Genomic DNA, 24,715 nt, shown 5'->3' with positions numbered 1-24,715 from the left:
CAAGCTTCTGTGGCTCTACCGGAGTGCACATTCCTTCCAGCATGCAGGATGGTTGGAGGTTCTGCCAGGGAGCACTTCCCACCTGGCTGTCTCATAATCAAATCAAACTTAACCATTGTTTGAGCTGTTAGTTGTTACCTACAAAGAAGCTAATTTTACTACTCAAAAGAGGTCTGCAAGATGGAAATATTCTTTTATCTTCTTTTTAAATTATTTTATGTTTTTACTTTTGAAGAGTTCTTTTATCCTCATTACTGCCTTGAATATGCTCATATCTATTTTGCCAGGTATTCTGTGAAATATGTTATGTCCTTAATTTACAACACAATATTTTGCATCACTTTCTGAGTGCCTGATATATGTAAGAAATAAAAATGAATTTTAAAAAGTAGACAAAACAATGTATTGTCTTCTGAGTAAACACAATGATGTGTTTAATTCTCTCTATAGATCAACAGTCTAGCACAGGAATCAAGGCCTAGAAATTATTTATTATGTGATAATTCAGAGCTTGTGTTTGGTAGACAATTAGTTAATTAGCATAATTCTAACACTCAGACCTAGAGATACAACAGGGCTGACGGGAAATATATACTTATATTTACAAGTTAAAATTTCTAAAAGTTGTTTATTCTTGATTGTATGCCTTGTGGAAAATTTGATGAAAGATTCAATGAGCAATTGCTCTTACCATTCTAAAACAAAATAACACCCTGACCTAGGCATCATCTTTCTTTGAAGAAAGGCCCACCTTTGGCCTGATCTTCAGTGAGAGAAACAACTACATAACAGTACATTGTTATATAATCAATGATCTGAAAAAGCCAATATACTTGTTATTGAAAAAGAGTCTTTGAAAGCTCTTAGAATATATTAAATAGTGAATTACCATAGACAGGATATGTGTAGTTTGAATATCTGGTTGTTAAAAAATATTTTATATGTAAATCACATGAGACAAATTGTTCAAATAATATGAAAACATAAGGATAACGGATTACATGACATTTATGTAAATTTAATAGTAAATGATCTTTCTAGTTTTTTTTCTTATCTGTAAAATTATGGGGTAGGTTTATATGACTTCTAAGGTCCCTTGAAGCTCTAAAATTTAAAGTTTCTTAAAAAATAGTTAAAAGTAAAGAAAAATAATCCAAATTAACAAGGAACTGTAATCACTTACATATGATGCTTTAAACTTAATAATGTGACCAAAGAGTCATCAAATTTATAGTTTTATTATAAATCATTTAAAATATCTTTGGTTATCCTGTCTAATGATTAATATTTATAAAGGAATAATAGTGCCCCAGTGCACTATTGAATAAAACATGCACCCCTTTTTCTGCACTAATTAAATAGAACTTAATTTCCTAGACTCACAATTTTGCCATTCCAATTCTTGCCCTTTTCAATCAGATTAAAAATTCTTTATACTTTTCTTGAAGATATTACCTAATGGACTTGTTTCAACTTGCATTTTTCTACAGCTAAAAATAAAGCAGTTTTTATGTCATATTTGCATTCATTGTGTTTCTTTTTACATTCTTTTAGTGGTATATCAAGTTCATTTACTCATTCATTCATGTGCTTTGCCAAAATAAACAAACCAAGAAGCAAAAATATTAAATGCCTATCAGGGTCTTAGTTTGCATTCCTCAGAAGCATAGGCTGAGGCAGGGTCTCAGATGTATGTGTTTTACTGAAGGTGTGCTCTTGAGGAAAGACCTGTAAGAGAAGTTAAACAAGCAGGATAATGAAAAAGAAACAACCCATCAAGGATACAGTATTGCCTAGAAATCTTGGCTCAGCCAGATCTGCTGAAGTGGAGTGATGAGGTATCTCTGGGACATAAATCATACCAAATGGGTGGCCTGCCTTGAAGGAAGGAGGCCAGCTTTACGTATCTTTATATCAGTTAATCGTTGGCTATTTACAAAGGGGAGAAGGTAATGGAGAGGCATAACCTTTCAAAGGAAAGATGAGCTCCCACCAGCCCAGAACAATCCTCAAGCAAAGCTTGCAGGTGTAAGACATTAATTGGGAGCCAACATTCACAGCAGCTGAGGTGTACTAATCTAGGAAATTGGCTCTGGTAGGGCACCAAATGGCATCTATCAGACTCTACCCTTTGACACTGGTACTGCACAGATCCATTTGTTTTTCAATTCAAATTGACTCCTTCTAGGTATAGCTGTCCATATAGTCACTATTCCTGGATAAATTTATAAGAGGATGATTAGTGGGCTAAACTACATCCTTCACTGTTATTGTTGGTCCTGAATCCATAACTAATACATGTCTTCCCCTTCCACTATTTGTTCTACATTTTCCTCACCCTCACAGGCAATTCCGCTGGATGAGAAGGCTTGCCTGATTTGATCACCTAGACCCCTATCTACTGGTGGTGGGGATTGGGGACAGGGTTTGAACCACTCATTATTACACCATTCCCAGACCATCCTTATTGCACTTTTATAGTTAAAATTGGGCATGGAAACACAAGAGATCTCCAGTGAATCACCTAAGCACTCAACTTATTATTTCCTACGAGTATTGTTGTAACAGCAACCTGTCTCCTCCTAATTTCAGGGTAATTACCCTTGCCAGTATGGTGGCTACCTTCTTCGCCCACTGCTCTTTTAGCAGAAGGAGCCAAAAATCTTCAAACAGGAGCCATAGCAAAAAGTTCAATGAAACTCTTATTGTGTCTTATGTTGGAAATACCCTCTGGGAATGAAGACCTTCACCACAACTATGGTTTTACTTTATCTACCTGCAGGACTTAAGCTATCACTACTATGAGGATTTATAAGGTATATTATTTCCAGGTATGATATATCAAATAACTTAACCTTTAACCAAGGAACCCATGGTACAGCAAATTAGGTACACCATGATCACATAACCATGGAACCCAATGTTCCTATCATGGATATCATCAACCAGAAACTACTGTCATAACAAGAGGTAGTGGAATGATGTATTCGAGATGAATCTGTGGTACCTGGGGGCAAATAATACCTAACATATTAGACTAATGCAATGATTTGCACAATGTTCAAATGTTCCAAGTCACTTCAGTTTAAGTATCATTACTTAAATTAAACCAGGGAATTCTGGTTAACCCAACCTCTGGGGCAAGATTGTTAATATATATTCATTCCAGCCCCAACTGAATATGAACTGTTTCTGATTTGCCTTTGTGATAGGAATGGTAAAAATGCATTTTTGGAAGCAGGAACCACATAACACACATTAGAATCCATGCTAACTTTCTCTAGCAAAAATGCCATGTCCGGTCCCAGAGCTGCAACTTAATTTCCTACTTGCTTAAGTTCATGAATCGTTCCTTGTTGTATGTGCTATGTTAATTAAATTGTATTTGAATGTGCCACTAATTTCTGCCATTTTTTCTGGGATGAGGTATTATTTTTGATTGGTTGTATTGGCTGATAGGTTGATTATATCATAGGTGCCTACTTGGCACCCTCTCAATAAAATAGATTTTACTTCACAAATCATGGAACTAATATGAGGGGTGTCCCTACTACAAAGTAAGTTCATTTCAGTTATATGTTTTGAGACCAGGAAAATGACCACCAATTGAGTCTATGGACTCCATTTATTACCTAGCTCTCACCGTGCCCCATACTAAAAGGGCTGTGGCAGTTTTTAAATATGTCCACATACTACTTGACATTCTTCCCTTCAAAAAGTACAGCCTAATTTCTCTCCTTTGAATAGGGGTTCAATTTAGTGAATTGCATCTAACAAATAAAATACGGTGGAAGTGACGATGTGTGTCTTCTGAGGTTGAATCACAAAAGACATTGCCACTTCCACCTTGGCAACTTGGATCCCCCTCTCTGAGTAAAGCCAGCCAGTATGTTTTAAGGTCATTTAAGCAGTCCTGGAATAGATCCACCAGGGAAATGTTTGAGGCCTCCCACCAACACTTAGCACTAACTTACTAGTCATGTGAGTTAGTCACTGTATGGACTCCATGTTTGGGTACGCCCTTCCTAAAATTCATATGTTGAAACCATAACTCCCAATAGTATAATATTTGGACGTGGGGCCTTTGGGAAGCAATTAGGTCATGAGGGTTAAGCCCCCATGATGAGATGAGTGCCCTTAGAAGAAGAGGCACACAAGAGAGCTTGTTCATGCTCTCTCTGTCTCTGTCTCTCTTTCTCTCTGTCTCTCTGCTATGTAAGGACACAGCAAAAAGGTGGCTCTCTACATGCCAGAAAGCCAGCCCTCAACAGACTGGATCTACTGGTGACTTGATTTTAGACTTCCTAGCTTCTAGGACTGGGAGAAATAAAATTTGGTATTTAAGCCATCTAGTCTATGGATTTTTTGTTATAACAGACAGAATAGACTAATACAGTCACCACTAAGAAGTGAATTGTCCAGATCCAGTAATGTCTTGAAATAACGTGACCCCCAGCTAACCTCTTAACTGCAACCTCATAGTAAACCCTGAGCCAAACCACCTACCTAAGCTACTTGTGAATACCTAACCCACAGAAACCATAAGATAAATTAATATTATTGATTTAGGTCATTGAGTTTTTGGTGATTTCATCGGCAGCAATAAATAACTAATACAGATTAGTCCAATCTTGGCACTTTGGGTCCCTGTCTACTATCGTATATCCAATCATCCTTGAAAGATTTTGGCATCCCCTTTCCCCAATGTATAACTACCTTACTACATGATAACAGCTAACCTTAGGGAAAGACTGGGGAAATTGCTAATGAATACACTTATTAGGGTGCTTCAGGACGGACTACTTCACATATGGACACAGTATCTCCCTCAGCAGTGAGTATCATTTTGAGAATTGGTTCAGCTCCAGAAAAGTCACAAAGGACTGTGAATTTTTGGATGGACAACTGCCCTCAGACTCCTAATAATCCATTTTGGATTTCTTTCGATTGCATATATTTACCAATAATCTCATGGGCTATCTATCTATCTTCAGACTAGGACTATCATATTTTATTAAACATCTTCTTAGCTCTCTTGGAAGCCACTCTGATGTTGACATTTACTGCAATAATTGTGCCCACTTGTAACAGGTGAGGACCTCAAACTTGCCTCTGATGTTTTGTATTCCTATCTTCATCATTGCTATCAGAGAAGTGAGTTCTGTAACAGAATCTTCTACCATCAGCCCTGCCCAAAGAAGATAGCAAATACTGAATTTCTCAGTGATATCCTTGTTTATTTTTCCAGTACATTCTTTATCACTTTAGTCAATTGAAGATACTTCAGGCTTTCTTTTGAATCATGGTCATCTTATAAGTTTTCCAACATTAAAGATATTCATCTAGCATGTCCACTTCTCTGAGCTTTTTAATCATCTGCCTCACTGTCTGTCACAGCATTTCAGGTATTTTCACTTTGTTTAGTGTGGTCCTTCACTTTTCCCAAGATTCCAAGAGCCATCTCCAAAGCATGTTAATGCCTTCACTTGGAGTCCTTGCTATGGTGTTAAAATCCTGTATTATGAGAAAGAACTTACATATCTATACATCGTCCATTAACCAACTCTATTTTCTGCTCCTTTAATCTAGAACCCTCAGCATCCAGTTCCATACGCATTATCCTTGCTCCTTCCAGTACATACCAGCCACCTGCTTCCACATATAGTTCTTCTCTGCTCCTATCAAGCTTAGCACATCTCCACACAAGTTACACTGGAATTTCACCCTTGTTCTTGTGTGCTTTCCAGGAAGAGAGGTGACAAGGGAGGTTGATGAGAGAGGCAGATTTCCTTTTCATTGCTTTTTCATGCCCTTAAAGGGTGACAAGGTGTGCAGTAATTTCTAACATAGGGGAGTGGAACTATATTCAAGTTCATCCGGAACCCATATAATTTCTACGAGGGCCCTGACTTTGACATAAGACACTTGTTGAGGCTGAGAATTCTACACTCTCAGAAGCTCCATGACTCACAGAATTCAGTTTAGAGCCTGTTCCTCTGCTTTGTCTATTTTTGGGGGGCAGCAGATTAAGGTCTCATTAAATACTTCCAAGGATATCCTCTGACTTTCAGGTTTTGCCTTGAAATGGTGATTAATCTCTTTCAGACTGATATTATCTCTCTTCCAGGAATAGTTGATGCATAGCAGCAGCCATTCAATTCTATATTTATGGAATTTTTTCTTTACACCACTTAAATATCAGAGATATTTCACCTGCCAGAGGGTTCTTTTATACCAGTATCACGTTTATGTCCATCATTGGTGAATATTTTAACAAATGTACCACTCCAGCGTATGTCAGGAAGTAACCATACTCTACCTATTATCAGTGTCTGGATCTTTTCGCCTGCTGGCCAGCAGGTAACATATTCCTCAAATTCCTGTTTAACATTTGCTTCCAAGGACCACACCTGGTACAAATTGTCTTCGAGATAGTTCCTAGGAAACAGACTCTTACAAGGTTAATTATGAGCAGATTTATTAAGGCATACTTTAAGGAGATGCTCTTAGGAAGATTTTCCTGTGAGGCAATTGTGGAAGGAAGGACTAGGTAGAGAGATAACGTGACCCATAATCCCATGGCAACAGAAGCCTCAGTCAATTTTATAAGGAGCTCTAAAGTTAGATGATACTTCAGCATTGTCATAAATTGAGGGAGGAAGGCCAGAACATTTTTTATCACTACATTAACCAGTCATTGGCCAAGGGGTGTTTCCTGAGCAGGGATCTAATTTTGCACAAGCCATTTCCCTAAAGTTGAGTACATTTTCCAGTGAGTTATGTAGCTGTGTGAGTTGGCAGCTGATATTCTTAGCAGGTGGTAGAAGACAGCCTTGACCCAGAAGACACCACAGCATCCACTGCATATACTATTATTACTATAGTACATAACAACAATAATAACAACAGCAAAAATAATAATGGTAATTAAGTTATTACTATTATTGCTAACCATTTAAGGGTAAATTGCAAATATGCAGATGCTTTATTCCTGAAATCTTCATTATGAATGTCCTAATATCTAGGAGATTATATTGCATTACAACACCACAATGATCAATGTCAGGAAATTTGAAATTGATACAATATTATTATAAAATGTAGAGTCCATGTTCAAATTTTACAAATTGCCTCAACATTATAATTTTCAGCATTTTTTCCAATTCAGGACTGAATTCAAGATCATGCATTGCATTCAATTATCATATCTTTAACCACTTTAGCTTGCTAAATATCTCAACTTTTCTGAAGGTAAATGCCAAAATTGCCTGGATTGAGGTATCATGAATCTCTCCATAACTTTGATATGGGATATAGAAGTGGAAACATGTCACATGATTTAGTATGACAATTCTGAATTTGAAACCCAAGATATTATTCTAGATTTGTATATATCTCCTACTTTAAATCTGATATAAGAACACACACGCTTCACAATGATTGATGAGGAATTTAGGACATGATAACAGATTCATGTATGTGTTTGTATGTGTGTTTGTGTGTGTGCTCCCTGTTAACTGAGAGGCTTTATTATTTGAACTACATTACGTGTCTCTCACAATTGAAAAAAAGGAACAAAACTAGAATTATGGTCCAGTAGATGTCAACATATACATATGAAATCATTGAAGATTTCAAAGAAATTTAGTGTGCAACTTGGGAACTTGCTATTATAATATGTGCATTTGCAATTAGCAGGGAATGTTTATATGTCTGAGTAAGCTAATCTTAAAATTCTAGGAAGGTAATTTTCATCTCATAAGAATGTCTAAGCAATTTTCCAATTTATATATTGCTGCTCCCATATTTATTTTTAAACTTGACTGACTTTATTTTTTTATAGCTGAACAGCATATGAATATTTTCATAACCCCAGAAAAAGGCTGCTGTCTTTTTCCTTCTTTACTCTCCACTCTTTGGAAGGCTTGTGTGAGGCTGGCCTCCCCATAAATCCCAGTTGGTAGAAAGAAATTTGGTTTTGCTTAGCACTAAGAAGGACACTTTAGCCTGGATATTTAAAATTTGGGAAAATGCATTATTTTATGTATTTTTTAGCTTTATTTATACTTGATGAATAATAATTGTGTATGTTTATGGGTTAAAATGTGATGTTTTGATCTATGTATATACATTACAGAAAGACTCAAGCTACTTAACATATCCATCACCCTACAAAATTCATCTTTTTTTTTCTGATGGGATGGTTAAAAATGTGTTCTTTTTGGCAGTTTTGAAGTATACAATTTACTGTTATTAACTGTGATCACAATGCAGTGCAAAAGGTCACTAAAATTAATCTCTCAAGTCTAACTGAAATGTTGTATACTTTCATCAACACCTTTCCTTTCCCCATCCCTCTTCCTAACCCAAGCCTCTGGTAACCTTTCTATTATCTGTTTCTATGAGATGGACAATTTTACATTCCATATAGAAGTGAGATCATGCAGTATTTGTCTTTCTGTGCCTGTCATATTTCACTTAGCATAATGTCTTCCAGTTCCATCCATATTGTTGCAGATGACAGAATTACTTTATTTTTAAAGGCTGTATAGTATTCCATTGTTTATATTTACCATATTTTTTATTCCTCCATTCATCCACTGATGGACACTTAGGTTGTTTCCATAACTTGACTTCTGAGAATAATACTGCAATGAACATGGGAATACAGACATCTTTTTTACATTTGGACTTCAATTACATTGGATACACATACAGAAGTGGGATTGCTGGCACATACGGTAATTCTATTTTTAGTTTTTTGAGAAACCTCCATACTATTTTCCTAAATGATTGTGGTTACTTGACATTTCCACTAAAAGTGCACAAGAGTTTCCTTTTATCCACATCCTCACCAACATGTGCTATCATTAATCTTTTGATAATAGCCACTTTAACAAGTATGAGGCCATACTGTGGTTTTAATTTGCATTTCCTTGACAATTAGAGATGTTGAGCACTTTTTCATGTATCTCTAACCTATTCTTATCTCTTCTTTTGATAAATGTCTGTTCAGATAGTTCTCCAATTTTAAGTTTTGTTATTTGTTTTCTTGATATATTACATTGGTTGAGTTCCTTATATATTTTGGATATTAGCCCCTTATCAGACATATGGTTTGCAAATATTTTCTCCTAACTTGTGGGTGGTCTCTTCATTCTGTTTACTTTTCTGGGCAGAAGCTTATTAGTTTGAGGCCATCAAACTATTTGTTTATTGTTAACTGCTTTTCAAGTCCTAGCCAAGAAATCATTGCCAGAACAATGTTGTGCAGTTTTGCCCTATGTTTTCTTCTACAAGCTTTAGAATTTCAGGTCTTACGTTGAAGTCTTGTGTCCATTTTGAGTTGGGCTTTGTATAGATAAGGGTTCAATTTCATTCTTCTTCATGTGGACTTCTAGTATTCCCAGCATGATTTATTGAAAAGACTGTTCTTTCCCCCTTGTGTGTTACTGGTGCCTTTGTGGAAAATCAATTGGCCATAAATACTTGGGCTTATTTTTGAGCTTTCTCTTATTTTGGATAACTAATAACCTATTATTTGTATAAATTTAAGGGGTACAAGTGCAATTTTTTAGTTTTTAATGTTTTAATTTTTAATTTTTGCAGGTACATAGAGTTAGATGGGTATATTGCATAGTAGTGAAATCTGGACTTTTAGTATACCCATCACCTGAATAACGTGCATTATATCCATTCAGCAATTTCTCATCCCTCACCTCCGCCCTCTGCCTCCCTTGCAAGTCTGCAATATCTATTATTCCATCCTCTACGTCCATGTGTAAACATTATTTAGCTTCCACTTTAAGTGAGCACATGCAGTATTTGACTTATTATTTCTGAAGTGTTTCACATGAGATAATAACCTCCAGTTCCATCCAGTTGCTGCAAAATACATGATTTCATTCTTTTTATGGCTGAGTAGTATTCTGGTGTGTGTGTGTGTGTGTGTGCACATGCACGTGTGTACAACACATTCTCTTTATTCATCTGTTGATGGACACTTGGGTTGATTCCATATCTTTTTTATTGTAAATAGTGCTGCAATAAACATATGAATACAGTTTTTTTTAATACAATAATTTCTTTTCCTTTGGCGTTGTATGCAGTAGTGGGATTGTTAGGTGAAACGGTAGTTAAATTTTTAGTTGTTTGTGAACCCTCCATAGAGGTTTTCCATAGAGGTTATACTAATTTATATTTCCACCAACAGTGTCTAAGTGTTTCTTTTTCTCTGCAGTCTCACCATCATCTGTTACATTTGGACCTTTTAAATAACAGCCATTCTGACTGAGGTAAGATGATTTCTCATTGTGGTTCTAGTTTTCATTTCTCTGATGATTAGTGATGTTTATCACTTTTTCATATGTTTGATGACCATTTGCATATCTTCCTTTGAAAAATGTCTATTTATGTCATTTGCTTGCTTTATAATGAGGTTATTTGTTTGTTGTTGTTGTTGTTGTTATTGAGTTCCCTGTAAATTAGGGATTATTAGTCCCCTGTGGGACATATAGTTTGTAAATATTTTCTCCCATTCTGTAGGTTGTCTGTTCACTCTGTTGATTATGTATTTTGTTGTTAGGGAGCTTTTTCATTTAAGTCCCAATTGTCTATTTTTTGTTGTTGCTCATGCTTTTGAGGTCTTAGTCACGAATTATTTGCCTAGACCAATGTCCACAAGAATTTTCCCTAGATTTTATTCTAGTATTTGTATAGTTTCAGGTCTTACATTTAAGTCTTAAATCCATCTTGAGTAATTTTTTGTATGTGGTGACAGATCGGTATCCAGCTTCATTCTTCTGCATATAGATAGCCAATTTACCCAGCATCATTTATTGAAAAGGATGTCCTTCCTCCATGTTGGGGGGCTTTTACTGGCTTTGTCAAAGATTATTTGGCTATAAATATGTATCTCTATTTCTGGGTTCCTTCTTCTGTTCTATTGAAATGTGTGTCTATTTTCATCCCAGTACCATGCTGTTTCAGTCACTGTAGCTTTGTAGCATAATTTGAGGTAAGGGCCGGGCGCGGTGGCTCATGCCTATAATCCCAGCACTTTGGGAGGCCGAGACAGGTGGATCACAAGGTCAGGAGATTGAGACCATCCTGGCTAACACGGTGAAACCCTGTCTCTACTAAAAATGCAAAAAATGAGCCAGGTGTGGTGGTGGGGACCTATAGTCCCAGCTACTCGGGAGGCTGAGGCAGGAGAATGATTGGTGTGAACCTGGGAGGCGGAGCTTGCAGTGCACCGATATTGCGCCACTGCACTCCAGCCTGGGTGACAGAGTGAGACTCTGTCTCAAAGAAAAAAAAAAATTGAGGTAAGGTAATGTGATGCCTCCAGCTTGTTCTTATGCTTAGGACTGCTTTGGCTATTTAAGTTCTATTTTAGTTCCATATGAACTTTAGAATTCTTAAATTTAAATGTAATCAGAAGATGGTGCCAAATCTTTCTTTTAAAGCCTTTTAGCATTGTTATTGCCAATGAAAAACTTAGAATATTGGCATTATTTTCAAATTCTCTCATAGGCACTTGGTTAGAAATTTAGAAAATTTCTCCTGCTCAACAGTTTCTAAATATTTACCTCTTTATTTCTATCTCATCCTAAGCCTTATTTTCTTTTTTAACATGGCTTAGTATAATTTCCTATTTATTAACTTTCTTATAGCCCTAGCATAATTTATAAATATTTTGTGATGATTTCTTATATCTCACTGTACATTAAAAAAATAAGTTAAGTCCATAGAAATAACTAGAAACTTTACAACTCTATAACATATTTTATCTTGTCTTTTTATTTAGCTTCCTCAGGGCTAGTTACTTTAAATAGTATAAAAGAGGAAAAAACAGCTTTTCAACTACATTATGTATAAGCTTGTGTCAAATTTTTTTCAAGCCAGCACTAAGGGAAGAGGTCTCAGAGTGGACTATTTCAAAAATTCCCTTTTTGGATGAACATATTACTGAAAAAGAGACTGTCTAAAGTAGAAACTTTTAGCCTTGGCATTTTGACATTTTGTACTGGGTAATTTTGTACTAGATAATTCTTTGTTTTGTGGGGGTGTGGTGGGCATCTGGTGCATTATAGTATTAGGTTGGTGCACAAGTAATTGCGGTTTTTGCCATTTGGCAAAAACCGCAATTACTTGTGCACAAACCTAATATATTAACAGATTCCCTAGCATCCAGCCATGAAATGCCAGTAGCACCCAACAGTTGTGACAACCAAAACTATTTCCAGATATGGTCAAATTTCCCTTGGGGGACAAAATCACCCCTTGTATTAGTCTGTTCTCACACTGCTAATAAAGACATACCTGAGACTGGATAATTTACAAAGGAAAGAGGTTTAATTGACTCACAGCTCCACAGGACTGGGAGGCCTCAGGAAACTTACAATCATGGTGGAACAGGAAGTAAACATGTCCTTCTTCACATGGCATTAGCAAGGAGAAATTCAGAGCAAAGGCGGGGGAAGCCCCTTCTAAAACCATTGGATCTCATGAGAACTCACTAAATATCATGAGAACAGTATGGAGGTAACTGTTTCCATGATTCAATTTCCTCCCACTGGGTCCCTCCCATGACACATGGGGGGTTATGCAAAATACAGTTCAACATGAGATTTGGGTGGGGACACAGCCAAACCATATCACTCTTGATTGAGGCGATTTAAGCATTTGGTTAAATATAAGAAAAATCAATCTTTAGGCTATTCAGCCAATAAATTGGGTAATCTTGGGTCTTATAAATTCTTAATCTCATTTAGAGGCAACAGAAAGATGCACAAACATTGTATCAGGAATCGAAAATCCTTTCTAGAAGGAAGTTTTGAAATTATCTTACAAAAAGTTCTGGCCTAGAATGGTCTAAGATAATTCTTTCTCAACATTTCTTATCTTTGTCACACCTAATATAATCTTTTTCACAAAAACATTTTGTAATATTTTCTTTATAATCCTTAATCCAAAAAATAAATGAGAAGTTAAAAAGCTTTAACTATAATATTAATGATAAATAAAAGGAAAGTAACTGATAATATTAATGATATGTATTTCAGTATGTTGATGCTCAGGCCTGATTACACCAGAAGATCTAAGGAAGCATTTACAGGCTTTCACCTATGCATGGAATCACCATAAATGCAACAGCTACAAATGCAGCCTGAGAGAGGAGCACTGTATTGACAAATCAAATATGTGGGCAGCATTACCACAACTGATGCAGTTTTCAAAAATAGCAGACAACTTGATAAAATTCTAAACCAAACAATGCACAGCCTTCTTTAAATTTATACAGTAGTGATTCCAAAATAAAAACCTAGTGTATTAGAACGTTGCAAAGAAGTTTTGTTTATATCAAAAACAGAAGTGGTCTCTGTTATCAGATGATTATAAATATGATTCTATTAGGGTTCTCCAGAGTGACAGAACTAATAGGATATATGTTTACATAAAAGGGAGTTTAGTAGTGAGAATGGGCTCACACGATCACAAGGCGAAGTCCCAGGATACGCCGTCTGCAAGCCGGGGAAGAAGCCAGTAGTGGCTCAATCTGAGTCCCAAAGCCTTAAAAGCAGGGAAGCCAACAGTGCAGCCTTCAGTATGTGGCTGAAGGCCTGAGAGCACCTGGAAACCACTGGTGTGAGTCCAAGAATCCAAAGGCTGAAGAACCTGGAGTCTGAAAATATGTACACTTGAAAATATGTAAACCTCCTTTGTGAAAAGCATCCAGCACAGGAGAAAAATGAAAGCTAGAAGACCTAGTAAGCCACGTTATCTCACTTTCTTCCATCTGCTTTGTTTTTGCTGCACTGGAAGCTGATTGGATGGTGCCCACCCACACGGAACGTGGGTCTTGCTCTCCCAGTCCACTGACTCAAATGTCAATCTCCTCTGACAACACCCTCACAGACACACCCGGAAACGACACTTTACCAGGTCTCTAGGCATCCTTCAATGCAATCAAGTAGACACCTAATATTAACCATCACAACAGTTTTCACTTTTACGAATGCCAAGTACAATAATCAAAAGTTGCGAGGATGTGGGATGGTTATGTATAGTGCAGGACTGTCCTGCTCTTTCCATCTCAATGCCAGTCATAGTGCACCCCAATCATTATGACAACCAAAATTTTCCTGAAAATTTCCAAAACTCTAGGTGGCAGAACTCCGCTCTAAATAAATCCACTCAGGATTTGGATTCTGCTCTGGTGTAAAATGCATGTTTCTTAGATTCCTATGAATACAATTAACCACAGAAGATGGTTATAATTAAAGATCTTGTAGTCTAACCTTCACAGAGTCTAACTTAGTAGGACTCAAGTGGGGTTTAAAAATCTCTGCTTTTTTAACAAGAGTTGAAGATGAATCTGATGCAGATCCTTTGTGGAGATACTTTGAGAAAACACTTGAAAATATGTAAACCTCCTTTGTGAAAAGTAGAAACTTCCATGGGAGTATTAGTTAAATACGTCATGCATTTGGCAAACGACAGTGGTCTTCATTTTCTCCTTATTTATCTTACAGTCTTACAATCTTTAATTTGTCTTTAAGTTATTCGTCAAATTCTGTGAAATGGTCTCCTAATGAAGGTCTTTTCATTACTTGTCAAGTCAAAAGAATGAAGCACAGCGATGCCATTTTTTAAAAACTCACAATCTGGCAGATTTATTTACTGCCTATCACGTACAATTGTTTTGAATTAATTTTGTTATGATCCTGACAACTCAAAAAGATTTATCAAAAGGTTTTACACCTGGTACAGGATATAGTGATATTTAAATAAATGACAAATTTATAATTGACAAATGTATTTCATATTATCGTTTTCTTCTTGCACACCATGCATTAAAAAGTAGACAAACTTCATAGGGAACCTTCTGCAAAGAAAAAATATGGATTACGACAAGTGTAAAGACTTGAGGAAGGCTGATAAGAATCCATGCTTATGAGCTTAATGGTTTGCATGACAAAGAGTTAAAATATCAGCTACTTTAAAGAAAACTTACTATATAAATAATCTTATTGTATTGATATTTGTGACTGTAAAGTTATTTAAATCGGTATCATTATATCTTGTTTGGGAGGAGTATAACACATTTTGAATATCTTTGTGTGTTTTTGTTAATTCTACAGAAATTGGTATCCATTCTTTTTTAAGCCATATTCACCTAAATGTAAAATGTATCATTAAATTTCAACTTCTAAGTCCACTTCTAGTTTCTTATTACTGTAAGTCAGTTCAGGAATGAACAGGATTTGTTTCACTTTCGACATGCATTCTTGAATTTGAGCGAGATAAATACAGGCTATTTTAAATACATCTAAAATATAATTACTTGTTGAAATAATTTTATATAGAGAATTAATCATCTATTACTTTTCAAATATGCCAGATTAGTTCTATGAGACTCAAAATATAAAGGTCGTTAATATGTGGAAATTTGCTACCGATTTTGGAAGTTCATTGATTATTTGCCTATACTATATACAATAAAGATTATTTTCAAAAAATCAATCTACTTTAAAAGTGAGTGAATGCTGTGAACTCCTATCTAGACTACCTTAAAATTGGGATATGATAATAAAAAATTTAGATATGTGCAAAATACTTCAACAAATTAAAATGAAAACAGACTAGGTAAAATAACATATGTAGAAAATTGTTTTATAATAAAATATATAAGTATCGACAGTTTTCTTTGGGTTAAATCATCACTTTATACTACGATGAAAATTGAATTTGTACTTTTCTTGTCTAAATAATATTTTACATTTGTATAGTATTTAACACTTTTCATATCATTTATCCTTTATCAGTTCTGTAATTTAGGTCCTCCTTTTATGTAGTCAACCTTATTTCCAATCTTGGTCCTATCAATTTTTAATTTCAGCATTGGCAAGTTTATAAATCATGTTAAATGTGTATCTTTTTGTTATTGTGAAAATTAAATGAATTATTCTACTAAAGGGTTTAGCAAAGTAGGCACATGCATATTGTTTGTTGTTATTTTTATTTATATTATATAGATAAGAGATCTGAAGATCCATGAGAGAAAAGAAATAGTTCAAATCCGTGTTTCTCACACTTTCAGCTTTTTAAAAAAAATTGATGTATAATACGTATACATATTTATGGATTAAATGTGATATTTTGATATATGCATATAATATGTAGTGATCATGTCAGGGTATTTGGGATAGCTATCACCTCAAACATTTATTATTTCTTTGTATTGGGAATATTTCAAATATTATTTTCTAGCTATTTTGAAACACACAATATATTGTTGTTAACTTAGTTACTTTACGGTGCTGTTAAACACTAGAACTTATTCCTTCTCTCTGACTGTATGTTTGCATCCATTAAGCAGACTCTCTTCATCATCTCGGAACCCCTACCCTTCTCAGCCTCGGGTAACCATCATTCTACTCTCTGCCTCCATGAGATCGACTTTTCTAGCCCCAACATATGAGTGAGAACATGCAATATCTGTCTTTCTGCCTAGCTTATTTCATTTAAATTAATGAGCTCCAGTTCCATTAATGTTGCTGCAAATTACAGAATTATATTCTTTTTAAGCCCTAATAGTATTTCTTTGTGTATATATACCACATTTCCTTTATCCATTTATCCATTGATGGACACTTCGATTGATTAGGACACTCAAGTTGACATGTAGGTTGACGTGATTGCAATGAAAAGTATAAAATACATTTTATTTCACTATCCAATATGTATATTCATATACTTCATATGTGAGACAAATGTTTCACAAAGCAAATTTACTTTTCCTGCACGCAATGAACTCAGATTTTTTTTCTATTATATCACATTCTATCTGCTTATGTCCTGGTATTTTTTAAGTTGATCATGACCCAGTAAATTGACTTGCCAAAGTATAATTGACTTACAACAAACAGTTTGAAGAACACAACTGTATTCAGATAGGAAATTGCAGAGCTGGCACTTGAACCCCTAGCTACTGTAGACTATGAGCACCTTGAGGGCAACAGCTATGTCTTAGCCCTGATTCTTCACAACACCAAGAATAGTGCTTTGAAGAGTTGAAGTTTAAAAGGCCTGCTGAGTCATTTGTAATTCTAAACCTTTCTGACATGAGAACTTTTTTGTGGGTGAATATAGCCTTTTTCGCACATAAATGTTAATTTTTGTATTAGGCATAAAGGACAGGGAAGTTACATGAAAAGAAGTAAAAAGGACTACACTTGAGAACCATTAATAAAACACATAAAACGTTTTGGTTAGGAGGAAACATCTACAAAAAATAATTCTGCAAGAAAGTGAGGAACGGCTTTGAATCACAGACTAGACATGAATCGGCAATGTAACGTGGCAACAGATCAATACCCTTTTGTGCTTCAACACTTCGCAAAACAAGGATGTTCCATTTGCTTTCTAACACTCCAGAGCTGATCAGTAAATGATTGATGATCATGAACAATAATAAGGACTATGGTGATAAAGTGCATATTTGTGATAATCAGTGTTTAGCTGAGTTTACTAGGATGGGAGTATGAATCAATAAATTACTCAGCAATCCTAAAATAGCATTTCTATCCATATTTCCCTCTAATAAACTTTAATTGATATTGCTATAAAAGTTTATATGAACCCTCTATAAGGTTGACTCCATTTCTCTTCCTGTCCCTCAGTAACACTTTTTATTCTCCTTAAAACAAAAGAAAGAAATAAAATGAAAGGTATAAAAATCTAAAAAGTAATTGAAATAGCTTGGTATTATCACAAGAAAAGAGTGCTTCAAATTCATATTGCTTGTTACAAGAATAAAATATCATAATCAAATACTGTATACATTATAATCACACACATGCACACACACAGATACAAGAAGCAAGAAGTCTGGATGATATAGAAATTTTGCAAGATGTTTTTCTATTATAATTTGTTTACAATGTCTAACTTTTAAACAAATTACTTGAAGTACTTGAAATACACTTTTTAATGATTGAAATTCTCTGTTGTAAGTGAAAAAGGGGGTTAACCAATATAGATAGATAGATAGATAGATGATGGATAATATAGTAATCCATAAGAGTTGCATGTGTAGATGAAATATAAAAACTCTTAACAATTTCACTCAATTTATGACCTCTTCTGAAATATTAAATATAGCAGTTTTCCTATAACTTTTGACCCAGGCTGGGTGCAGTGGCTCGCACCTGTAATCCCAGCACTTTGGGAGGCCTAGGCAGCAGGATCACTTGAGCTCAGGAGTTCTAGACCAGCCTGGGCAACATGGTGAAACCCTGTCTCTACAAAAAATACAAAAATTAGCTGGGCCTGGTGGAGTGCCGGTGAGCCAGGGTGGCGGAGTTTGCAGTAAGCCAAGATTGCCCCACTGCATTCCAGCCTAGGTGATGAGAGTGAAACCCTGTCTCCAAAAAACAAGCAAACAAACAAAAACTTTTGACCCAGCCACTAACTCACAGGGTCCCATGATCTCATAGAAAGTACCTGAAAATAGTCAGACATTTAAAACTCACCAACCAACTTGTTTTAGTGCAATTTTCCAAGTGACATTAGATAGTTAGCACAAACACAGTCGTAATGGAAGTCCTCAATATCTACTTGCTTTATTTTCAAACTACTGAGAAATTAAGTCCGTTTCAATGAAAGTGTATTTCGGGCCATATTTCACAGCAATTGGTGAAACAATGAATTAAGAGGGTGCAATTTTATCAACTATTTAGTGAGAATATGAAGAATTTCCTCCATAGAAGACAAAAAAAATCTGTCTTCATAAATTTTATTCTCTATTTAATCTAGCCTATTTTCAACAATATTTATTAAATGAGCTTTTCAACTGCAAGACCCATTAATAGAGTGGAGTAGAAGACAATATTAAAGTTCTTGGCCATAGTAAGGAAATCATTTATAATTTTTTTCCATTTAAAGAAATAAATGTATGTGTGTGAAAATCATTATGTATGAAGTATTTCTTACTGTAGGCCGTGCTCAAAATCTGTAAAATAATTCTGTATAGATAAAATAAAGAATGGCTGACAGTGATATCCTGAAATTTGAAACTTGAAATATTTGTATATTAAAAACACAAGAGGTTTACATTTCAGAATGCATGTTTTGGAATTTAATGTGTTGGAAGGAGAACCCAGTGTAAGTTACAGTCATTCTTTTTAAAATTGTTTTTATTGAATTCTAAAATGGATGTCCTAGTTTAACCCAATGTTTTATTAAAAAAGTATAAAAAGAAAGCTGAAAGTTTAAAGTTAGATTTCATACTGGTTCATATTTAAAGCTCTGAGCTTATTAGAACGTAGATTGACATCTAATGACATACAAATAGGATGTAATGAATAATCAATAATATTCAACAAATGAAGAATGAAGACTGTAATTGATTCATAAGAATGTAGAACTGCGATGAAATTTCAACTATCCAATATTTTTCACTAGCAGTGAGATATGTACTTCACCATCCTTCAATATATTACTATATTTGAATACTGTTAAGTTAAGTTTAACTTAAAGCTGCCTCCTTATAAGTTTGGCATAAAGTTTTCTCCACACATAGTGAACTGTAACCTAATTGGACGTGAATACAGACTAACCTACTCTTTTGCCAATCATCATGTTTCAGCCAGTCAAAGGTGGCCAACTGCTCACACCATGTTCAAATAAGGCAAATGCCATGCCGAAACCAGTCCAGCTATTTTTGTACCTCACTTCAGTTTTCTGTAAGTCACTTTCCTTTTTCTGTCCATAAATTCTCTCCAAACACGTGGTAGCGCTGGAGTCTCTCTGAACCTATTTTGGTTCAGGGGAGTGCCCTACTTGTGAATCATTCTTTGCTTAATTAAACTCTGTTAAATTTAATTTGTATCAAGTTTTCCTTTTAATAATATCAATGTCTTAATATAATTGAGAAAACCTCAGTTAACATCATAGCATTTTTATTTTCATTCAACTTGTGTCTCGTGTGTCAATTCCCACTCCATCTAAGCTTGGAACTATATATTTAATTTATTGGCAGAGATTAATATTTCTAAGTTTTAACCTGCTTACAAGTGTAATTTAAAAACAATAAATGAGATTATTATTATTATTTTTGCTTGATGATTTGTTGAAGTTCCTTATAGATTCTAGATAGTAGGCCTGTGTCAGATGCATGGTTTGATAATATCTTCTCCCATTCTGTAGGTTATCTGTTTGCTCTGTGGATAGTTTATTTTGCTGTGCAGAAGCTCTTTAGTTTAATTAGGTCACACTTGCCTATTTTTGTTTTTCTTGCAATTGCTTTTGGGGACTTACCCAAAAACTCTTTACCAAGGTCAATGTCAAGAAGAATATTTCCTAGGTTGTGTTCTAGGCTTTTTATAGTTTGAGGTGTTATATTTAATTCTTTGACTCATTTTGAGTTAATTTTTGTGCACGATGAAAGGGAGGGTCCAGTTTCAATCTTCTGAATATGGCTAGCAGGTTATCCCAGCACCATTTATTGAATAGGGAGCCCTTTCACCATTGCTTGTTTTTCTCGACCTTGTTGAACATCAGATGGTTGCAGGTGTGAAGGTTTGTTTCTTTTTCTTCTTCTTGTTTTTTTTTTTTTAGCTTTGTTTCTGGGCTATTCTGTTCCATTGGTTTACATGTCTGTTTTTGTACCAGTACCATGCTATTTTGGTTACTGTAGCCTTATATTGTAGTTTGAAGTTGGATAGTGTGATTCCTCCAGCTTTGTTCTTTTTCCTTAAGATTATTTTGGCTATTTGGGCTCATTTTCAGCTCCATAGGAATTTTAGAGTAGCTTTTTTTTTTTTTCTAATTCTGTGAAGAATGGCATTGGTAGTTTGATAGGAATAACATTGAATCTGTAAATTGCTTTGTGTAGTATGGCCATTTTTGATATTGATTCTTCCAATCCAAGAGCATGGCATGTTTTTTCATCTATTTTTACTGTCTCTGATTTATTTCAGCAGCGTTTTGTATTTCTCCTTGAACCCCACTAAAAATGAGCAAAAGACATGAACAAACACTTCTCAAAAGAAGACATACAAGCAGCCAAAAAAACATATGGAAACATGTTCTATATCACTAATCATTAGAGAAATACAATCAAAACCACAATGAGATACTATCTTACACTATTCAGAATGGCAATTATTAAAATGTCAAGAAACAAAAGATGTTGGTGAGGCTGTGGAGAAAAGTGAACACTTATACACTGTTGGTGGGAATGTAAATTGGCCCAGCCACTGTGGAAAGTAGTTGGGGGACTTCTCAAAGAACTTAAAATAGAGCTACCATTTGATGCAGCCATCCCGTTACTGGTTATGTACCAAAAGGAAAATAAATCATTCTACCAAAAAGACATTCACATGTTTATCACTGCACTATTCACAATAGCAAAGATATGGAGTCAACCCAGGTACCTATCAGTGGAAGATTGGATAAAGAACATGTGGTACATATACACCATGGAACTCTACACAGCCATAAAAAAGAATGAAATTATGTCCTTTGCAGCAACATGGATGCAACTGGAGGCCTTCATCTTAAACAAGTCAATGCAGGAACAGAAAACCAAATCCTGCACATTTTCACTTATAAGTGCCAGCTAAACATTGAACACACACACTCATAAACATGGGAACAATGAACAACAGCCACTACAGATTACTAGGGGGGGAAGGAAGGAGGGGGAATGGGTTGAAAAACTACCTACTGAGTATCATGCTCATTACCTAGGTGACAGGATCCATACCTCAAACCTCAGTATCATGCAATATTCTCATGTAACAAACCTACACATGTACCCCATATATCTAAAAGTTGAAATTTAAAAAAATCCAAAAAATAAATAAATGAAAGCAATTAAATGAAATGATGGATATTGAAATTATCCTGATTTGATCATTATACACTCTCTACAGGTATTAAAATATCACATATACCCCCTAAATATGTAATACTCTTATTAATATATATCAATAAAAAAGCAATGAAAACCACTTGATGTTTTCCATTTCACCAGTTTTCGTGGTAACTATAGTACAACTAGTCTGTAAGATACTTCCTAAGCTGAAAACTCTAGCTCAACCTCTAAATAGGTACTTACTATAGAAATACTTTATTATCAGCAGAAAACAAAAGCTTTTATAGTCAAACACATAGAAAATAAATGAAGGATCTCTAGAAACGAATCATTTGTCCATTGTTAAATCTGTCAAGGCTAACTTAGAAAACAGAATCAACAGATGGTATTAATCTTTTGAGAATAAGATTTATGTAGACATTTAAGCATATGTTTAGTGCCTGTGTCTTATTAATTTTGAAGCTAAACTGTAGTTTAATAGAGGAGGTGGGCCAAACAAACCAACAAAAAAAGCACAGAAATAACTTGTTGGGCACAGGCAAAAAGTGGCATTCTAATTTGACACACCAGCATGCATTTTTTTTATTTAAATGCATTGTTGTGCCTTCAGTCCTATAAAGGAAATCTTTTGCATAGTTCTGTAAAGTGCAATTAAAGGGTATAATGAAATACAACTATTTTGCATTTCTTATTCTGCCATTCCAGTGTCAGTAACATCCAGCATCTGTTGTAAAAATGGGAGATTAGAAGTGTAGTACCAATAACCTTGTAAAGAATAATATTAGCTGTTCTACATCCCCCTAGTATCACCCAGACCATTCTGGCACTAAAGAATCATCACTGAAAAAAAGGCAAAAGCCCCTCGAGGTGTATCACATGTGAGTTCACTGTTTTAATGGATGGAATGGGTTACTGCTTTTCCTCCTTTTCTTTCTACACATTGTACACTGAAATTGGCTTTTGTGTGGACTGATTTTGCTGCATAGCTTGATTAATCATGGACAGCAGGAAACAGTTGTTCAGAGCCCCCCACCCCTACCCCCATTGAGCTAGGGACAAGGAAAACACAGTACAATTCCTATTGAATGCCTGGACAGATAAGTGACAGCCTGGAAATTGTAGGTTACCATTAATCAGAGAAAAAAAAATGTGGCATAACAGGAGATAGGGTGGCTCCCAAACTAGCACTAGCCCTAATACAGTGGAAATAAAACAGGAAGAACACGGTTGGTATTGAAATATGGGTTCAAGTGAACAATTTACGATTTATTATCTTTAACTTATCACAGTCTATATTAATGTAATAATAGATATTTCACATACAGCATATTTTCTCCCAATATTTAGGTTGTCTTTTCACTTTCTTGATAGTGTCCTTTAATGCAAAAAAAGTTATTTTTTAAATTTTACTGATGTTCAATTTATTTACTTTTTAAAGTTTGTTGTCATTGCTTGAACTTTTGGTATGATATCTAACAATCTATTACCTAATTTAAAAAAATGAATTTTACCCATATGTTTTCTTCTAAGAGTTTTATAGTTTTACCACTTACATTTAGATTTTTCCTGTTTCAAATAAACTTTTATATATGGTGTGAGGAGACAGATGGTCTCACTTCAAATTTCTATATGTAGTTACATAGTTGTCCCAGAAATATTTTTTGAAAAGACTATTTTCCCCATTAAATGATTTGGCACCCTTGCCAAATATCATATGACTGTAGATATAACTTAATTTCTGGACTTTCAACTCTATTTCATTAAGCTAAACGTCTATCCTTATTATAGTTACTAAACTGTTTTGATTACTATAGCTTTGTAGTAAGTTTTGAAATTTGGAATTGCAAGTCCTCTAGTTTTGTTATTTTTCATGATGAATTTGGCTACCTGTGTCCCTTGGAATGCAATATAAATTTTAGGACAAGCTTGACAATTTTTTTCAAAAAAGGCCACTGTGATTTTGATAGTGATTGCATTGAATCTATAAATCACTTTGGAAAGCATTGTCATGTAAACAATATTAAGTCTTCTAATACATAAACGTGAAACGTCTTTTCATTTTTTAAATCTTCTTAGATTTCATATAGTTAAATTTTATAGTTTCCAGTATGCAAGTTTTGTATTTCGTTGGTTAATTCTAAATATTTTATTCATTTTGATGTCATTGGCATTCGAATTATTTTCTTAGTTTCTTTTCAGATTGTTCCTTGCTAATATACAGAAATATAACTGTTGTTTGCATATTAATTTTGTATCTTGTGCTACTCTGCTTAATTTACATATTAGCTCTAATAATTTTTTGTGAATTCTTTAGGGTTTTCTATGAAAATCAGGTGTTAATCTGAGGATAGCCTTAAACGGGACAAACCACTTCTCTTTTTCTGCTATCAAGAATCTCTCTGTCTTTTAACAGTTTGATTATAATGTGTCTTGGCGTGTATTTCTTTGTGTTTATCTTACTTGGAGACCATTGAGTGTCTTGGATGTGTTTATTTGTGTTTTTAACATCAAATTTGGTGAGTTTGGGGTCATTATTTCTTCAAAAATTCTTGCTTCCCTTTTCTCTCCCTCTTTTTTCATCTCAGACTCGTACTATCCCCATTTCTTTTATTCCTTAGTTCATGGTTTCCTTTTTCTTTTTAAGGATACGAAGACAGTTGGTTTAAAGTATTTGTCTACTGAGTTCAATGTGTGAGCTTCCTTAGGGACAGTTTGCATTAATTTATTTTTTCCCGTCGTTTGGGCCATACTTTCGTGTGTGTGTGTGTGTGTGTGTGTGTGTGTGTGTGTGTATTTATTTAGGGATTTTTTTGCATGTCCCATAATTTT

The 24,715-nt window shown here is 34.8% G+C and overlaps 1 long non-coding RNA gene across 2 annotated transcripts in view; it reads right to left on the bottom strand.

Annotated features, from left to right (window-relative positions):
* The window catches only part of LOC134729832 (uncharacterized), a 577,505-nt gene that overhangs the window by 232,791 nt on the left and 319,999 nt on the right, over positions 1-24,715 (bottom strand). The gene's annotated exons all lie outside the window — the stretch shown is intronic.

Source organism: Pan paniscus, chromosome X (assembly GCF_029289425.2).
Source record: "Pan paniscus chromosome X, NHGRI_mPanPan1-v2.0_pri, whole genome shotgun sequence".
Taxonomy (NCBI): domain Eukaryota; kingdom Metazoa; phylum Chordata; class Mammalia; order Primates; family Hominidae; genus Pan; species Pan paniscus.
This window is presented reverse-complemented; position numbering and strand designations above follow the sequence as displayed.